Consider the following 17,080-nt stretch of genomic DNA (forward strand, 5'->3'; position numbering starts at 1 on the left):
GAAATAAGTTCAATTAGGCTATTCGTGTTTATATATTAGGCATACTTAAAAGTTATTTGTCTTCATTCTTGTCAATCCTCTATATTACGTCACGATAAAAAAAACCATAACTCACAGCTAGCTTAATCATGACGATTATCTCGAGCGCTATGTGCACAACCAAATTCGTAGAATGGTCAACACGAAAATAGTCGTATGCACAAGTTATTTTTTCTGACTCTTGAACACCAATAAGACTGAAAATTTAGTGTTGAGTAGGTTTCCGTTAGAGGTGTGTATTGGTGAAAAATTGTGGTACCGCATTCATAATAATGTAGCCAGTATGTACTATATACAAACGTGCAAGCATTACAAAAAATGTTCAAAGCGCAGAATATGACAGTATGTGGAGAATCGCGTTTCACCCCACGACGTTTGAGATAAGTGTTTTGTCGTTGGAAAAGTTTTGTACCTTCTCATGGTGATAAACTCAACAAAACAAGTAGTTTCCAAAACAATGCTCTTTGCTATGGGCTGAAGTAACACTAACTCTCGGTTGAGTTTGTTATATTTTGTCGAAATATATGGTCAAATGTCGTGACAGGATCCATTACTAAGATTGCTCATCTAGACGTTATTATTTATTAATTTGACAATTTATCCAATATGTATATAAAAATCCAATGCTGGTATTGAAACACTGAGTTCGCTGTTTTGCTTTGTTCTTGAAACGACTAAAGCGAGACAAGCAACAAAATTGCAAACATTACCCGTGCATGATTTTCCGAAAAGGTTACATTTTTGTAGTTAATCCAGAAATGGATGAGAGAATATGGAGGGGGGGTGGCTAGGACGCAAAAGAAATTCCCTATCCCGATCAAAAATAATCAACACTTATACATATTAACAAATTAAAACTTTTGTATGCAAGATGACGGAGCTTAGCTTAAACAATTTCTATCTTGTTGAGAATCTTAAAAAGGTTTGAACAAATTGATGTGAGAGTTAGAATAAGCCAAACCTACAAAAACCACGTTTTCGCGTTAATGGTTGTCACGATTAAGAAAAGGCGATATTGAATAATCAACGAGACTAGTAGATTAAATAAATAGAAGATTAATCAAAACACTTTCATGTCAGATCGATTAGAATTACTAATGACGAATCCTCGTACAACAAAGATGTTTTTGACTCACATTTTCCAGGCTGTACTGACCACTGTCCCTGGATTCTTTTCAGGGAGTGCTGATTCTTGGGCACTTGCACGTAACCGTAACCGAATCGATCAAATGAACGGTTAAAGTTTTGCTCCGTATACGTCTCGGGGAAAACATGGTATCACTTCAGTTCTACTTCAAAGAGGATATGAATGAAGCATACTTAAATTTTTTTTTGTGGCGTTGCAACAGGATACATTTCATTAGCGTGGCGGGAAAGAACTGTAAAATTCATTCCCAAAAGGTGGTCGCGTTGCTTATGAGGAGGCAAAGAGCTTTAGACCAAGTCCGCCCTTCTCAGATCAGTGGATCGTTAAATCGACTACTACATTCGGGATGTAGTACAACATTAAAATAGCTTTTTCGAAAAGCAGTCAAGCTTGGAAGAATTTCTTGATATAGAAGGTACTTTTAACAACGTGTCTTTCGAATTAATTATAGAAGTACGAGGTCATGGAGTACCTTCATATATCACGAGCTGGATACACGCAATGCTTAGCAACCGACATTTGTGCTCATCATTAGGACAAGTAGATATGAGGTAATTGAGTGTCTGCGAATGGAAACTGCGAATGTCTTCTAGGTGGTGTGCTGCCATCAGTTCTATCTGACCTTGTCGCCGATGGTTTGGGTTAGCTTGGGTCTTTTAATTCTAGAAAATACGATTAAAAGTATTAAATTTCAGAGAAATATCGAAAATTTCATTAAAAGCTTATTTTTGGCGAGTCTGTTGCAAGCTTATGGAGAAAAGGTGGTCGAAGATATCATTTTCGTAAAAGCGATAGAATTTGATAAAAGGACTGATGAAAGAGGAAAAGTCGCAGCGAGATATTTCTCTCGTATTCTAGAAAGCCCAACAGCATGTTTTCAATTCAATGTTCGCCGTGATGCAAAACCACGTGTAGCGACGTGACGAACTCCCGTTGATGATACTCATATCTAACAACTTCCCAATATGAATACATTCAAACCAGTATCGAAGATTACGGATACTCTGAAATAATCACTGTCACCCAGAACTCTCCACAGATGGCTTGTGGAGCGTAATTATATTGGTAGGAGCCCCTGGGAAGTCCTATTAGCCCTCTAGACACCTGGAGACTCGACCGTAGTGCGCCAAAAAAAACCAAAAAAATTAGGTTCCTTATTTAAAAGAGAAATAGCAGGACATCCTCTGGTCAGATGAGACAAAAGTGTAAAATAGCTGGATTTTATGGGGAGCGATTGGTTCGCAGTTAAGAAAATTCTGAATGGTCACAATATATCCAATCATGGAGGAAAGAACATTAAGGTTAATGGTTTTGAATTGCTTCGTATGGAGTTTGTCCAATTTTCCAGATAAAAAGTATTATGGACCAATATTTTTAACCAAAGATCTTTAGAGATTCCACACTTCCATATGCTGAGTGATAAATACCTTTGAAGTGTCAGTTTACGCAAAATAATGAACCGAATAAAACCGCCTGAAGCAGTAAAAGGTGGTTGCATGACCATTAGACCGGCACTAATTTTGACTTTTTTTCGGAACACTGCTAATTCGAATGGTAATTGGATGAACAACTCATATGCAAAATATGAGCTTTTTCCGATAGCTCTAGTTCACCCACAAGAGGTTTGAAGTTTCTATAGTAATATATATGGAAACTTGGAAATAAAAACTTAAAGCTAAATAAACAATTCCACAGTAGCTCCGCATGCCTGAAAAATTTTTGCCACATAGCTTTTTTTATAACGAACAGCTTTGTTGAAGGTTGCATATTGATTAGAGGTTCCCCGATAAAGTTATTTAACTTTGAAGAACAACCGATTTTTTTGAAATTGCCTGTTATAAGCATGTGCGAGAAAGAGAAGCAACACATAGTTTTATATGAGAATATCTTTTTACTGTAAAAACCGGTTCAATTTGCAGTCTTCGGCAATGTTGATCCTTACACCTTAAGCTATCTATCTGCAGATTATGGGATACACAAGATGATACTGGCATTTTTTAATGAATTTGTTGTTTCTTTTGCCTATTTTTCATATATTTCACCATACAAACTTGAAAACTCTTGTGAGTGAACTAGAGTTTTCAGAAAAAGCTCATATTTGACAAATGGTATGAGAACCCAATTCCCGTTTGATTTAAAAGTGTTCCGAAAAAAAAGTCAAAATTGTTGCCGGTCTAATGACCATAACATCCACGAAATGAAGTGGCTCACGGTGTGTTTGGTAGAACAATTTTATTCGAAAAAAATCGGCATCCCTAAACCTTCGGCATGTGATAGAATGGGCCTTTCCTATTCATTTGAAAGTAAAATTAAAATATTCAGTCGGGGGTTCCAGAACAACTTTTTATTTTAAAGATTTTTTGTCTGGAAACTTAGGGTTTTCAATGAAACTGGTTCGCATTTTTGCCCCTAGGTAGTTCTTTAGACATTCCTATATTACCAAAAGTGAGAATCTGATGGAAAATTTCATTGTGTACAACTTTTTAGAAAACTATATCGCGATCTTAAATCGCCAGAGAAAGCTACTAAATTTTTATCAAAGTTTCTAGTTTCGCACGGGGCCTATTGGTTAAGAAGTTTTATTGCAAAAGCATTTTCATTTGTAAAAAAATAGATTGCTTCATTTTAACAGTGTGCTCAGAATCTGAATGCTAGCAAAGTCCCACCTTTAAGCGGAAAAAACATAATTCCAGATTCCACCGTTTTATGCGCACCAATGATATTTTAGGAGCAAGGAGATATAGTGGAGAGTAGATAAAATTTGAACGAAATTAAGACTCTTTTGAAAGATGCTGGGTAATGCAGCAAAATGAAACATTTTTTTCTGTCACAGATATATTTGTTTCTTCTTCACTTATTCTGGAGTATGCTTGATATAATCTTGAATCAACCTTTTTGCTCGTTAGCATCTTGTGGGATATATGAGAAATAAAGGTTTTGTCTATTGTACGAAGATAGCGATCTCAATATAAAAGTAGATATAGAAAGTATCACCTTTATCCGAAAGAAGTGTTGCTGTTAATATCTCCAGATTCAGAACTGAACTGGCAACTCTATCTTCTTAATATGTTATCCCATATTATGAGGGAAATCTTGAATAAACAGACTTGTATTACTTTGAGAATTTACTGAATGTATGGTCCAGCCTGATATTTTCTTGTTTGTTTTCTTTTGTGATCCGTGTTCCGTGTTCAACGAGTAACGACTCCGGAATTTCTTCTTAAAGGAAATTATGAAATTTGGTTTTGTTCTTTTTTCTAAGATTGTGTGAAGTGTGTTCGATTTGGAATTAAATTTGAGGACAAGCAAAACTCTATAAATTCTGATGAAATGAATCTACCCAAAAAGATAACAAACATGGATGCAAAACTCGAAGAGCTTTTTTCTCTTTCAATCATCTTTCTTTTAATGTTGATAAGGACAAACAGGATTCTCAACCCAAAATTGCAATAAAATCCGTCGTTTATTACAATGATTCTAACTGTTTACATTGGTTCATTAATATATAAAGCTTTGTATTTTACCAGGCAGGATAGGATCAGGAAGAAGGGTCATTCTAGTTTACATTAGCTATCTCCTAGAGCGAGAAAAGAAATGAAAAGGGCATGATAAAATCAGTGACATTAATCAACATCTTGAAAAGGGATAAGATTATCTAATAAATTTGGACAACACTTTTCCACACCTCTTTGTTCATAATGTGTCATTTTCGCCCAAGACCCGGAGGAATCTGAAAATATATTTTTTCTGCTGAGAATGGGACTTTGTAAACATTGAAATTTATCTGAATTTACTGTTCATTTAAATCCAACATTTTTTTGTAAGTCCTTGTTAATCGACTTCTTAACACATAGGCCCCGCACACACCTAAAAACTGATAAAATTTTAATAACTTTCTCGGGTAATTTTACATCGATTTATAGTATTCTACGAAGTTGTAGACAATGAAATTGTTCATCAGATTCTCACTTTTAGTGTTTTTTGAATGTCATAGTACCAATTAGTGGCAAAAATGCGAAGTAATTACATTAAAAAATTTATGTTTTCAATCAAAAAACTTTAAAATAAAAAGTTGTTTTAGTCCCCCCGACAGAATATTTTAATTTTACTTTCAAATGAAAGGGAAAAGTCCATTCCTTCTTATCCCGAAGTTTTACGGATGCCGAATTTTTTTGAACAAAGTTGTTCGACAAAGACACCGTGGGCTAGCTGCCCTTCCGATTCTTAATCTAAATAAAAACTTGTGACATATAGGGTAGACGTGCCCTTATTCATCTCATTAGTCACGGAATCACACTATTTCGCTGATAATTCGGCTTAAACTGATTGAATTGCGCTTAAATAGGTATCAACATCTTTGCTTCGTTCTTAAGAAGCAGATCAATAAAAAATCTAGCTTGGAAAATGTATAATACTCGCGCTAGAGCGAAGCGAAAAGTCGAGCACAATGCACCTTTATTCATCCTACCATTTGAGCTAATGCGTTGAATAGAGATAGCAGACACTGCTCTAACTAATGTGTTCAAATGGGTGGGATGAATAGAGGTGCTCAGATGAATTAGGGCACAGTAACCCTAGTTGAAAAATCAATTGGCTCTGAAAAATCTCGAAGTAGAAAAGAATAGTGTAGAAATATTCAAGAAGCCTGGGCCGTCATTCTAAATACAACATACCTCACTGTGTCTCAGTCAATGTCGAACAGAAACATATAAGTAATCAGAAATAATGGCTATACTACCGCACACTAATGCAGACTGGATCATTAACTCATTTAATTCATTTTTTACGGTAGTGCTGTAAAGTAGTCTTATTGTTTTGTCGCTTTTTTTTGAAGTTCAAACACATTTTCTTTTAATTTCGATGTAAAGGTGGTGGATATGTTCTACTCTCATGTTATTCATAAAAAGCATTAACATATTAATTGATTTGTGTAAAAAAACAGGACAAAATATTTAACGAAAGAAAATATCGAAAGTAATTAATTTTGTATTTTGTATAAGGTGGTCTTATTGTTTTGTCGGACACTGTAGAAGCTTCTACCGGTACTTCTAGTTTACTCACAATAATTTCCAATAAACAATTCAGTAGTGTACATATGGATTCACAATGCGACATTGATAATTTTGCGGAATTTCATGTTTTTTGTCGATATTATGTAAATTAAGTTTGATGTTTGTGATTCGAATTCATCTGGTCAGTACCAACTTGAGGCCAAGTTACTAGTGCTAAATTTGGTACTAATTTAGATACATAATTTAACTTGGTCCCAAGTGGGTACCAGTTACTGACGAAATGAGTTCAACGGACAGAAATCAAACTTGATTTAAGCTAGGTCCTGTGCACTTAATGCACAAATTGTCTATTTTTTTCCCTTTTGGGAATTAATATTGCATACATTTTTCGTATAGTACATATTTTCACATACATGTTATGAAACTATTTTGTATAAGCCGGAGGAAATGAAACGAGTCAATATTCATAATTGATAGCCCATCACTAGAAAAAAAGTCAACATATGTGCCGGTCTAGTACATATATTGCGGAACATCATACAATCGCTTAGCACTTATTTTTATTACGTAGTAAGATTCGAACATTAAGTCTACATTCCAATATAAATTTGCATCCTGAAATAGACAACATTACTCGACACAAATGTATTGAATCAACATTGTAGTCTGCAGGAATTTGCATGAATAAATGCAGACGGGCCAAGTGAATAGCTGTGCAGGTTCCCATTATGTTATCGGTTTCAAGAGGGAACACACCAGAAAATCCGACATGTAATTATTTCAAGCACAGGCAAATGCTGTCGTATTATGCGTTTTTGTTACTGATTGTATAACAGGACAACAGTTCAACCCTTTCAAAGAGTAGGTTGCTAGTTTACAACGTAGTCTACACCAAAACCCCCTCAGTTGAGTCTCCCCCCCACCACCCGGTAAAACACTTCTCACCTTTTTCTTTTCTTTTTTTCAGTTCAAGAATGTTCCCATATGCGATCTGCATGCGTCTGCTTCTTGGCGGCCACGGTAGTCCACAGCGGAAATGACGAACAAGTCTTCCATCCGTTGCTGGTTGCCTCTTACTGTAAATTAACTTTTTCACATATTCTTTTTACACCTTGCTCGGAACAAGTTCTCCACGCGCGAACTGCTGCAATTTTTTCTATCAAAACTTCACGTAGGATAAACTTTAGGCTGCCTTTTCTTCTGCGCTTTACGTCGCACTGTTGATAGAACTTTATCGCGCTGGTTTCGTTGCGCTTATTCCACAAATAAAAACAACTAGCACATGGGGTTTTCATGGATTCTGGAGGCTCCTCTGTCGATTTTTTGCTGCTGCCGCGATGACTTCATGACTCCTCCAGCCATAATAAGTGACGAAGTCGCATAAATAAGTAGGCGCAGCCGTTCGCTAAGCCATCACGCACACCTTAAGCGCAAGCACGGCAACACACAGCATATACAGGTATGTATAGGCTTCAACAGGTATGTATTCGACCAGACTGACCGACTGAAAGCCAGATATGTAGGTAAGGTACTAACACGTTTTAACTCGCGCTCTCTCCCACGGTTCCGGCCGGGAGCAAACAAAACACGAATAGGTCCTAATGCTGTCGAGAAGTGCAGACCATAGGAAGTCAGCTGCAGCATGAACGACCAGCCCGCAAGAACAACCGACGAGAACTGACTGCACAGAAACCATTAGCCAGCGGAACGCGAAGATAGCATAGCCGCCCGTTGAGTTCTTATGTTGCATGTTCTCTTTCGAACCTATGCTTTTGGTGGCATCGCGATTATGATTCTGCGCTCTCGCATCTTGCATGCAAGTCCGTTTAGCTGATATAAATTGGTTGGCTGGCTTGCGTTGTATGTGTTTGAATAAGAGGGTAAAGTAGGGTAAACCACGATATTCTTATGTATTATTAGATTATTTTCGTACGGTACGGTAGTGATGGAAGCATTGCTAATTCGGTTGCATTACATTATATGCAAGCATCATTTCAGTATCCACCAATTTTTTGTAAAATTGATCTTTACCGACAATGTAGGGTGACCATCTCGGGTGACTAAAAACGAAAGGGGAAAGTTTATATTAAGCGTTTGAAAATATATTTTCTCAAAACTACAAGCCCGTTTCATTTTAATTATCCCTAAAGTATCAACGAAGGCATGGTTCATAGGGTTGGATCAAATACAAATTAAATACGCCAAAGTTCCTTACAAAAAGGTTATCATTTTTTGGTTCACCAAAGAGATGAATTAAACTACCCAATTCGGCTGATTCGCCTGGACAAGTCAAAGTTGCCGAAAATAAATGAAACTGACATCGCTATCTGATCAAAGTATGCTTTGCTTTGTTGTTAGTAATTCTTAGAGTTTATTTACGTGAAGGAAAAATTATTCGTCTGGTCAACAAATGTTCTTTGATTTACGTATATTAGAATTACTATTGATGAGATTTTCCGAGCAGCCGCCAACACAAAGATGCATGCTATTTTCCATCGATCCACAAGAGGGTTGACTGACATCTTCTGTCCGTATTGGAAAGATCACCACGTTAGTCCAACATTTATCATTAATTGGTTGTTTAATTTTTTCCTAGAACATCATCGATTTCGGTGAATCACATCCCGGATAGAATTTTACAATAGCATTTACCTTACAAACAATCATAAAACAATAAATATTATAGTTATTACTGTTTCAACATTGTTTGATGTCAAGTTCTCACAGTAGATTTACAATAAAATTTCATGTAACAATAAATTTCACTGTTCAGCAAAGAAATGATACAGTGCATTCACATTAAATTTTACTGTTTTCGATAAAAAAATGTATGAAGAAAAATTGAATTTTTTCATGTTAAGATACATAACCACCCCCCTTTTTACTGTAAAAGTCTATTTTGCATTGAAATTTACTGTAGAAACGTTAAAGTTTATTGTTTTTGTATTGTAGAATAACACTAAAACTTACTGCAAATTATTGTAAAATTACTGTACTGTCACAGTGAAAATCATGGTTTTGTTACTGTATATTTCTATTCGGGATGCCGATCGAGTCCATCAGTTGACGAGAGAGCGCACCACCCTCTGCGCTGGTAATCAAGCGTTCATTACCAATTGTATTGATTCTAAACCCCGTGACTTGATACACTGCAGAAACTTCCCGTAGTACCAACTCCCTCGCCACCATGTCATAATGAACACAACCCTTGCAAATGTGCCTACCCACAGGCACGGTTGGGGTCATTATTTACTCTTAGACGACTATCTGAGACTATATATCACTAGGCCTAGCAGTGCATGGTTGTGTCACTGAGAACTGACATACAAGTAATGTTTTCAACTTGTGTAAGAAATAAAACTGTCGCTTTGAAATGACAACATCAAGTAGCAACTTGCCGCTTGGCGGCACTTCGATCGGACAGCAATCGCTAAACGGGACTTGTGTGCAAACTTGGATACAATGGTGACTCATGCATGCGATCCTGTATGCGGTGGTGATTTTCAACGTATTTTCATTTAAATGTTTACACAGGTTTTTCGGGAAAGTTTGTTCCAGCTTATATGTCTGTTCTCTGTGGTTGTGTTTCGGTACTCGATTCCCACCAATTATTAATTTTTGTGAGCTAATGGTTAGATTTAGCTGAATAGTATGTTCAGAAGAATTGTACTATGTGATACGAGTTATGTTTTGGTTAGAAAATTTTAGTTCCACCTGTGATAGGAATTATATGTTTTCTACAAAGTTGTAGAACAGACATTTTTCAGTAATTCTTCCGAACATCTCGATATTCTATCTCTCTTCGTTGGCAAGTTTGTGTTGGCGCCCTCTATGCGGTCACAGATGGAACTAAAATTTTCTAACCAAAATATGACTCGTTTCATGTACTACAATTCTTCTAAACATACTATTCAGCTAAATTTAACCATTAACTCACAAAAATTAGTAGTTGGCGGGAATCGAGTACCGATACACAACCATGCACTGCTAGGCCCCATGCAAAACTGACTCAGACTTCACTTCGTTAAAAGTTTAATATCTTCTTTTAACAAAGCCGGCTTGACTAGCAGTCTTCGACAAAGTTGTAGACAATTAAATTATCTTTCCTATTTTCACTTACAGTGATAATGCGATGCATACAGTGCACCCTAGCAGCGAAAATGCGCGCTAGTGGGTTTTCTCGATGTAAATTGTCGAAAAATCCCATACAAACTTCGGGCACGTTGGTCCGGTAGCTAGACTTGTCCGATTTGCTTCAAATTTGGAGCAAGTATTCCTGGTAGGACTAGAAATCGACTCAGAGGTGGGCCGATGGAGGTTTCAAAAATTCATTATTTTCTAGGGCAGTCTAGTGCCAATCCTACAATAATTCAACACACTAACTATAGATGCAGATTTTATTATAATGCGGGTCTTGCAAAATTTACCTGAACGAGGTCTGACTTCCCTTACTTTTCTGTTTGGAGTGCTGCGTTTCAATAAACGAAAATCACTTGCTTCGCGCATCCGTTAGAGTACTGGTATTTGGGTAACTACGGACCAAATCCGCATTTGCGGACAATGGATCGAGAAATGTAGTAGGGCTGTTTGTTTAACGATGATAATTTTATTTGTCAAAAGTAATGACAATCTTTGCCTACAAATATAGCAACACTGCCAAACATCGTTTCGCTATCCCTGCAGTAACATTGCGTACGGCACAAAAAGTTAGAATCAACTAAAGAGACTAGAATAACAAAGACACGCCATGTTCCGTTTGGAATTCCAATTTTACTGTCAATGTCATTCCAAACGAACAACAGAGTTGTCAATCGTAAATGTTTAGCATTATGTGGCATTGTATTTAAGGAAGTATTGTTATGCAATTCATTAAAATTACTAAAGATATTAAAGATAAAAATTATATCCTCAAACCAAATTGGTTACAATACCAGTTTAGAATCGCTAAAGAGAAAAGGGCTTGGTTTTATGGGAGCACGAAATTCAGCATGAGGGTAACGAATGATGCAAATAATAAATTTTGGCCTAATATGGTTTTCTGCTGCAAAATACGATTCCTGCGGATATAACTAGGTTTTAGCTGGTCGAGGAACTTAGCAGATCAGAAGTCGCATCGGATTTTTATATTGGTTAGAAGAAACAAATGGAATAACAGCAAACAATTTGGAGAGGTTTGCACATTTGCAGTGTTGCCTGTGACCTGTAGCCTGGTTGCTAGTTGAATTGTTTTCACTGAATTAAGATGGCGTCTCTTTGTTATTCTAGTTTCTTTAGAATCAACCAATCAGGAGCTGGACCCAGGGTTGCCACTATTTTTGGCAGTTCAACTTAAAATGTCTGGCAAAATCTGGCACTTCACAGTGACCTCAATGTCATCGAAATTTGGCATACATTTTAGTTTTCATAGAACACAACATATTCTATCGATTTTTGTAAAATTTGAGACATTATTACCCGAATTTCTAAAATGTGTATGTAGCAGCTTCTAAAATTTAAAAATCTGGCAGAATGAGAGATTTGTCTTTTTGTCTGAAAGCTGCCAAAACCTCTGGCTGTGCCAAATAAATCTGGCATAATGGTATCCCTGGCTGGACCATTCTGACGTAAAATTGGAACAAAAACGCCCCCCCCCTCCCTCCTATTGTTACGTCTTGTCTTAGGTTTTCCTTAACACAGATTTGCACAGACTGTTAAATTGGCGATTCTATGTTGAAACCGCTCACAGGTAGTGCATATATTTTCTGTAAACATTGATAAAAAATATCTTTTAAACACCAAATCACCTATCAATTTGTTGATGTTTTTGTTGTAAGCTACGACTCACTTGCGGGTGAAAAAAGCAAACTGTAATCACTTTGCCAGCTCATGAGCTGAATCATAGGTGTCGCATGACTAATTTTGGTTTTGTCGCAAATCGCCAATAGTATCGGCTGCGCACACATTTCAAGGGATATGACCTGGCATCCCTGCCCTCAAAGGGCCCATATTATTGGCTCGAATCAAAACTCATCGAAATGTCAATTGACGATAGGTTCATCCGGAGTGATCATTTGTGTTTACATTTTGCTAGCGTTGCCAATTTTATTTAATTCCCCCCCCCCCCCCCCCGCTACTGCTCAGTCGGACTTAAACTAGGGATAGGTTTGGGAAAGCCGGGAAAACGAGTGGATCACAGGTTCGCTTGCTTCCGACGGCAGGTCGGCGACCACCTCACCCGGCGGATCCTTTGCGCCGCTTCGGTTCCTATGCCTCGGTTATGCGGCTAAGCCGCATCGAAATGGTGCCCTTTAAACAGAGGTTCCTGAAGGGTATCAGATGGTTACCGGAAGTAAAGTAAGTTTTAGTGTTATGCTACAATACAAAAACAATAAACTTTAACGTTTTTACAGTAAATTTCAATGTAAAATAGACTTTTACAGTGAAAAAGGGGGGTGGTTATGTATCTTAACATTAAAAAAAATCAATTGTTCTCCATGCATTTTTTTCTCGAAAACAGTAAAATTTAATGTGAATGCACTGTATCAGTTTTTTGTTGAACAGTGAAATTTATTGTTACATGAAATTTTATTGTAAATCTACTGTGAGAACTTGGCATCGAACAATGTTGAAACAGTAATAACTATAATATTTATTGTTTTATGATTGTTTGTAGGGTAAATGCTATTGTAACCCGGTCGGCGTGGCAAGCAGAAAGTTAGCAAAAGTTGAGTAAAGCAAAATTGATGCTGGCAGAGTTTCTGCGAGCATTTTGCGCGATTTGTGCGAGAATTCTGGCAACGAATTTGCTCAAATTCAACAACCGTTTCTGACAGAAGTGGTCAAACCAACCGATGCTGCTCACTTTTATCCAGAATCCAGTCAGAAATGTGCGGCCAAGATCTCTGCACGTTTCCTGCTACATCTTTGTCAGATGTTTTACTCGATTCGTGCTAAATTCTACCAGGTAGGAATTGCCAGGATCTTTGCACAGTTTATGTCCGAGTTATGCTAGGGTTTTGCTCGGTTCCTGTCAAAACTTGCCAGAAAACGCGATCGAAACCGAGTTCGCCCTAGCTCAACTAACCCGACAGGATACGCGCAGAAATGACAAGGTTGCCAAACCAAGACTTACAAAAATCTAGCAGAGCGGTCTCTGCCAGAAAATTTGCTCACTGGGAAAATTCTATCCGGGCAGCCGGGGGCCCGTATTATTGGCTCGAATCAAAACTCGTCAAAATGTCAATTGACGATAGGTTCATCTGGAGTGTTCATTTGTGTTTACATTTTGCTAGCTTTGCCAATTTTATTTTGTGTCCATCACCCAATGTGGCTACGCCACATCGCTTTTGCGCGTGCTGTCCGACTTCGCTACCGCTCAGTCGGACTTAAACTAGAAATAGCCCCTATGTTTGAGTAAGCCGGGCAAACGAGTGGATCACAGGTTCGCTTGCTTCCGACGGCGGGCCGGTGGCCATCTCGCCCGGCGGATCCTCAGCGGCTTTGCTACGCTTCGGTTCCTAGGCCTCGGTTATGCGGCTAAGCCGCATCGAAATGGTACCCCTTAAACATTCTAACTTGAATCGGTTGTGTCACCGGAGCCGGAATACGAATTAGAACCAGGCAGCATTCCGGCTGAGTTAAACTGGGAAGTTTAGTAAAATTTAATCTGGAAATAAAAACCTTCTGGCAACGCTCCAGCACCCCGTTGAATTCTAACGATTTCACCACCAGGTTGACGATATGAAATGAACTTTGTTTACTTTCGACAAGTTTTGATTTGAGCCAACAACATCCAGCCTAAAAATCGGCTGGATGTTGTTGGCACGCAAGATGGAGAGAAAGGTGGTAACCAGGGTTGTTAATGCGATGGATTCAATGTTATCGTTTCAACGCAATATCGTTGAATCGATAATTTTTCCGTTGAATTCAACGGCTTCGTTTTTTGCGTTAATTTCATCGTTCATCGTCAACGCTCTTCGATGAATGTAACGTTAACGTTAACGAAAATTTTGCGTTGATTTCTGTTTTGAGCACGTATAGAATGGTGCTTATGCTATCTAGTTGATATATGTTTTTATATATGTATGATACATATTGTCTTTGAATAAATGATGTTTCGTACTGACTAAAATGCTACGCCAACTTAAACCTATTTTTGTTGGAACATTTCTCTACTTATATTAAAGTCGAAAAGGTGAAACGCCTTAAGGTTGCACAGAGAATGCGTAAAATTCGCAAACGAAAAAAGCAGTTTTTTTCCACACCGTATGTCAGATCTTCATAAAAATCAATCAGCAGTACAGTAACAACATTCTACATACGCTGATTGATTTTTATGAAGATCTGACATACGGTGTGGAAAAAAACTGCTTTTTTCATTTGCGAATTTTACGCATTCTCTGTGCAACCTTAACGCATAGACACGCCGGGCCACACTTATGTTAGATAATAAATAGAATTCTACGGGGTGCTGGAGCGTTACCAGAAAATTTTTATTTCCAGATTAAATTTTACTAAACTTCCCAATTAAGCTTAGCCGCAATGCTGGCTGGTTCTAATTCGTATTCCGGCTCCGATGACACAACCGATTCTAGTTAGAATGTTCAAGGGGTACTATTTCGATGCGGCTTAGCCGCATAACCGAGGCCTAGGAACCGAAGCGGCGCAAAGCCGCTGAGGATCCGCCGGGCGAGGTGGCTACCGATCCGCCGTCGGAAGCAAGCGAACCTGTGATCCACTCGTTTGCCCGGCTTACTCAAACATAGGGGCTATCCCTAGTTTAAGTCCGACTGAGCGGTATCGAAGTCGGACAGCACGCGCAAAAGCGATGTGGCGTAACCACATTGGGTGGTGGACACAAAATAAAATTGGCAACGCTAACAAAATGTAAACACAAATGAACACTCGGGATAAACCTATCGTCAATGGCTGGATGTTGTTAGCTCGAATCAAAACTTGTCGAAAGTAAACAAAGTTCATTTCATATCGTCAACCTGGCGCCCAGGTGGTGAAATTAACGGGGTGCTGGAGCGTTGCCAAAATAACTTTATTTCCAGATTAAATTTTACAAAACTTCCCAGTTTAACTCAGCGGAAATGCTGGCTGGATCTAATTCGTATTCCGGCTCCGGTGACACAACCGATTCAAGTTAGAATGTTTAAGGGGTACCGTTTCGATGCGGCTTAGCCGCATAACCGAGGCCCGGGCGAGGTGGCCACCGACCCGCCGTCGGAAGCAAGCGAACCTGTGATCCACTCGTTTGCCCGGCTTACTCAAACATAGGGGCTATCCCTAGTTTAAGTCCGACTGAGCGGTATCGAAGTCGGACAGCACGCGCAAAAGCGATGTGGCGTAACCACATTGGGTGGTGGACACAAAATAAAATTGGCAACGCTAACAAAATGTAAACACAAATGAACACTCGGGATAAACCTATCGTCAATGGCTGGATGTTGTTAGCTCGAATCAAAACTTGTCGAAAGTAAACAAAGTTCATTTCATATCGTCAACCTGGCGCCCAGGTGGTGAAATTAACGGGGTGCTGGAGCGTTGCCAAAATAACTTTATTTCCAGATTAAATTTTACAAAACTTCCCAGTTTAACTCAGCGGAAATGCTGGCTGGATCTAATTCGTATTCCGGCTCCGGTGACACAACCGATTCAAGTTAGAATGTTTAAGGGGTACCGTTTCGATGCGGCTTAGCCGCATAACCGAGGCCCGGGCGAGGTGGCCACCGACCCGCCGTCGGAAGCAAGCGAACCTGTGATCCACTCGTTTGCCCGGCTTACTCAAACATAGGGGCTATCCCTAGTTTAAGTCCGACTGAGCGGTATCGAAGTCGGACAGCACGCGCAAAAGCGATGTGGCGTAACCACATTGGGTGGTGGACACAAAATAAAATTGGCAACGCTAACAAAATGTAAACACAAATGAACACTCGGGATAAACCTATTGAGTTCTACAAGATGACGACACGAATGAACTCATAATGAATGAAGTTCATGTTTGACAATTCTCGGTGGTTTGTTTACTTTGTCAGATGCGTGAGTGCGAGTGCAACGGTTGCTCATCTGTTACATTCGAACTCACGTAACTTCTATGTAAACAAACCACCGAGAATTGTCAAAAGAAGTTCATCCGGCTCGTTTTGTGGGGTTATGTCGGTTGGTGTAAAACCTAATCGTCAATGGCTGGATGTTGTTAGCTCGAATCAAAACTTGTCGAAAGTAAACAAAGTTCATTTCATATCGTCAACCTGGCGCCCAGGTGGTGAAATCAACGGGGTGCTGGAGCGTTGCCAAAATAAATTTATTTCTAGATTAAATTTTACTAAACTTCCCAGTTTAACTCAGCCGAAATGCTGGCTGGATCTAATTCGTATTCCGGCTCCGGTGACACAACCGATTCAAGTTAGAATGTTTAAGGGGTACCGTTTCGATGCGGCTTAGCCGCATAACCGAGGCCCGGGCGAGGTGGCCACCGACCCGCCGTCGGAAGCAAGCGAACCTGTGATCCACTCGTTTGCCCGGCTTACTCAAACATAGGGGCTATCCCTAGTTTAAGTCCGACTGAGCGGTATCGAAGTCGGACAGCACGCGCAAAAGCGATGTGGCGTAACCACATTGGGTGCTGGACACAAAATAAAATTGGCAACGCTAGCAAAAGGTAAACACAAATGAACACTCCGGATGAACCTATCGTCAATTGACATTTCGACGAGTTTTGATTCGAGCCAATAATATGGGCCCGGCTGGATGTTGTTGGCTCGAATCAAAACTTGTCGAAAGTAAACAAAGTTCATTTCATATCGTCAATCTGGCGCCCAGGTGGTGAAATCAACGGGGTGCTGGAGCGTTGCCAAAAAAATTTTATTTCCAGATTAAATTTTACTAAACTTCCCAG

Source organism: Topomyia yanbarensis, unplaced genomic scaffold (genome assembly GCF_030247195.1).
Source record: "Topomyia yanbarensis strain Yona2022 unplaced genomic scaffold, ASM3024719v1 HiC_scaffold_7, whole genome shotgun sequence".
Classification (NCBI taxonomy): Eukaryota; Metazoa; Arthropoda; class Insecta; order Diptera; family Culicidae; genus Topomyia; species Topomyia yanbarensis.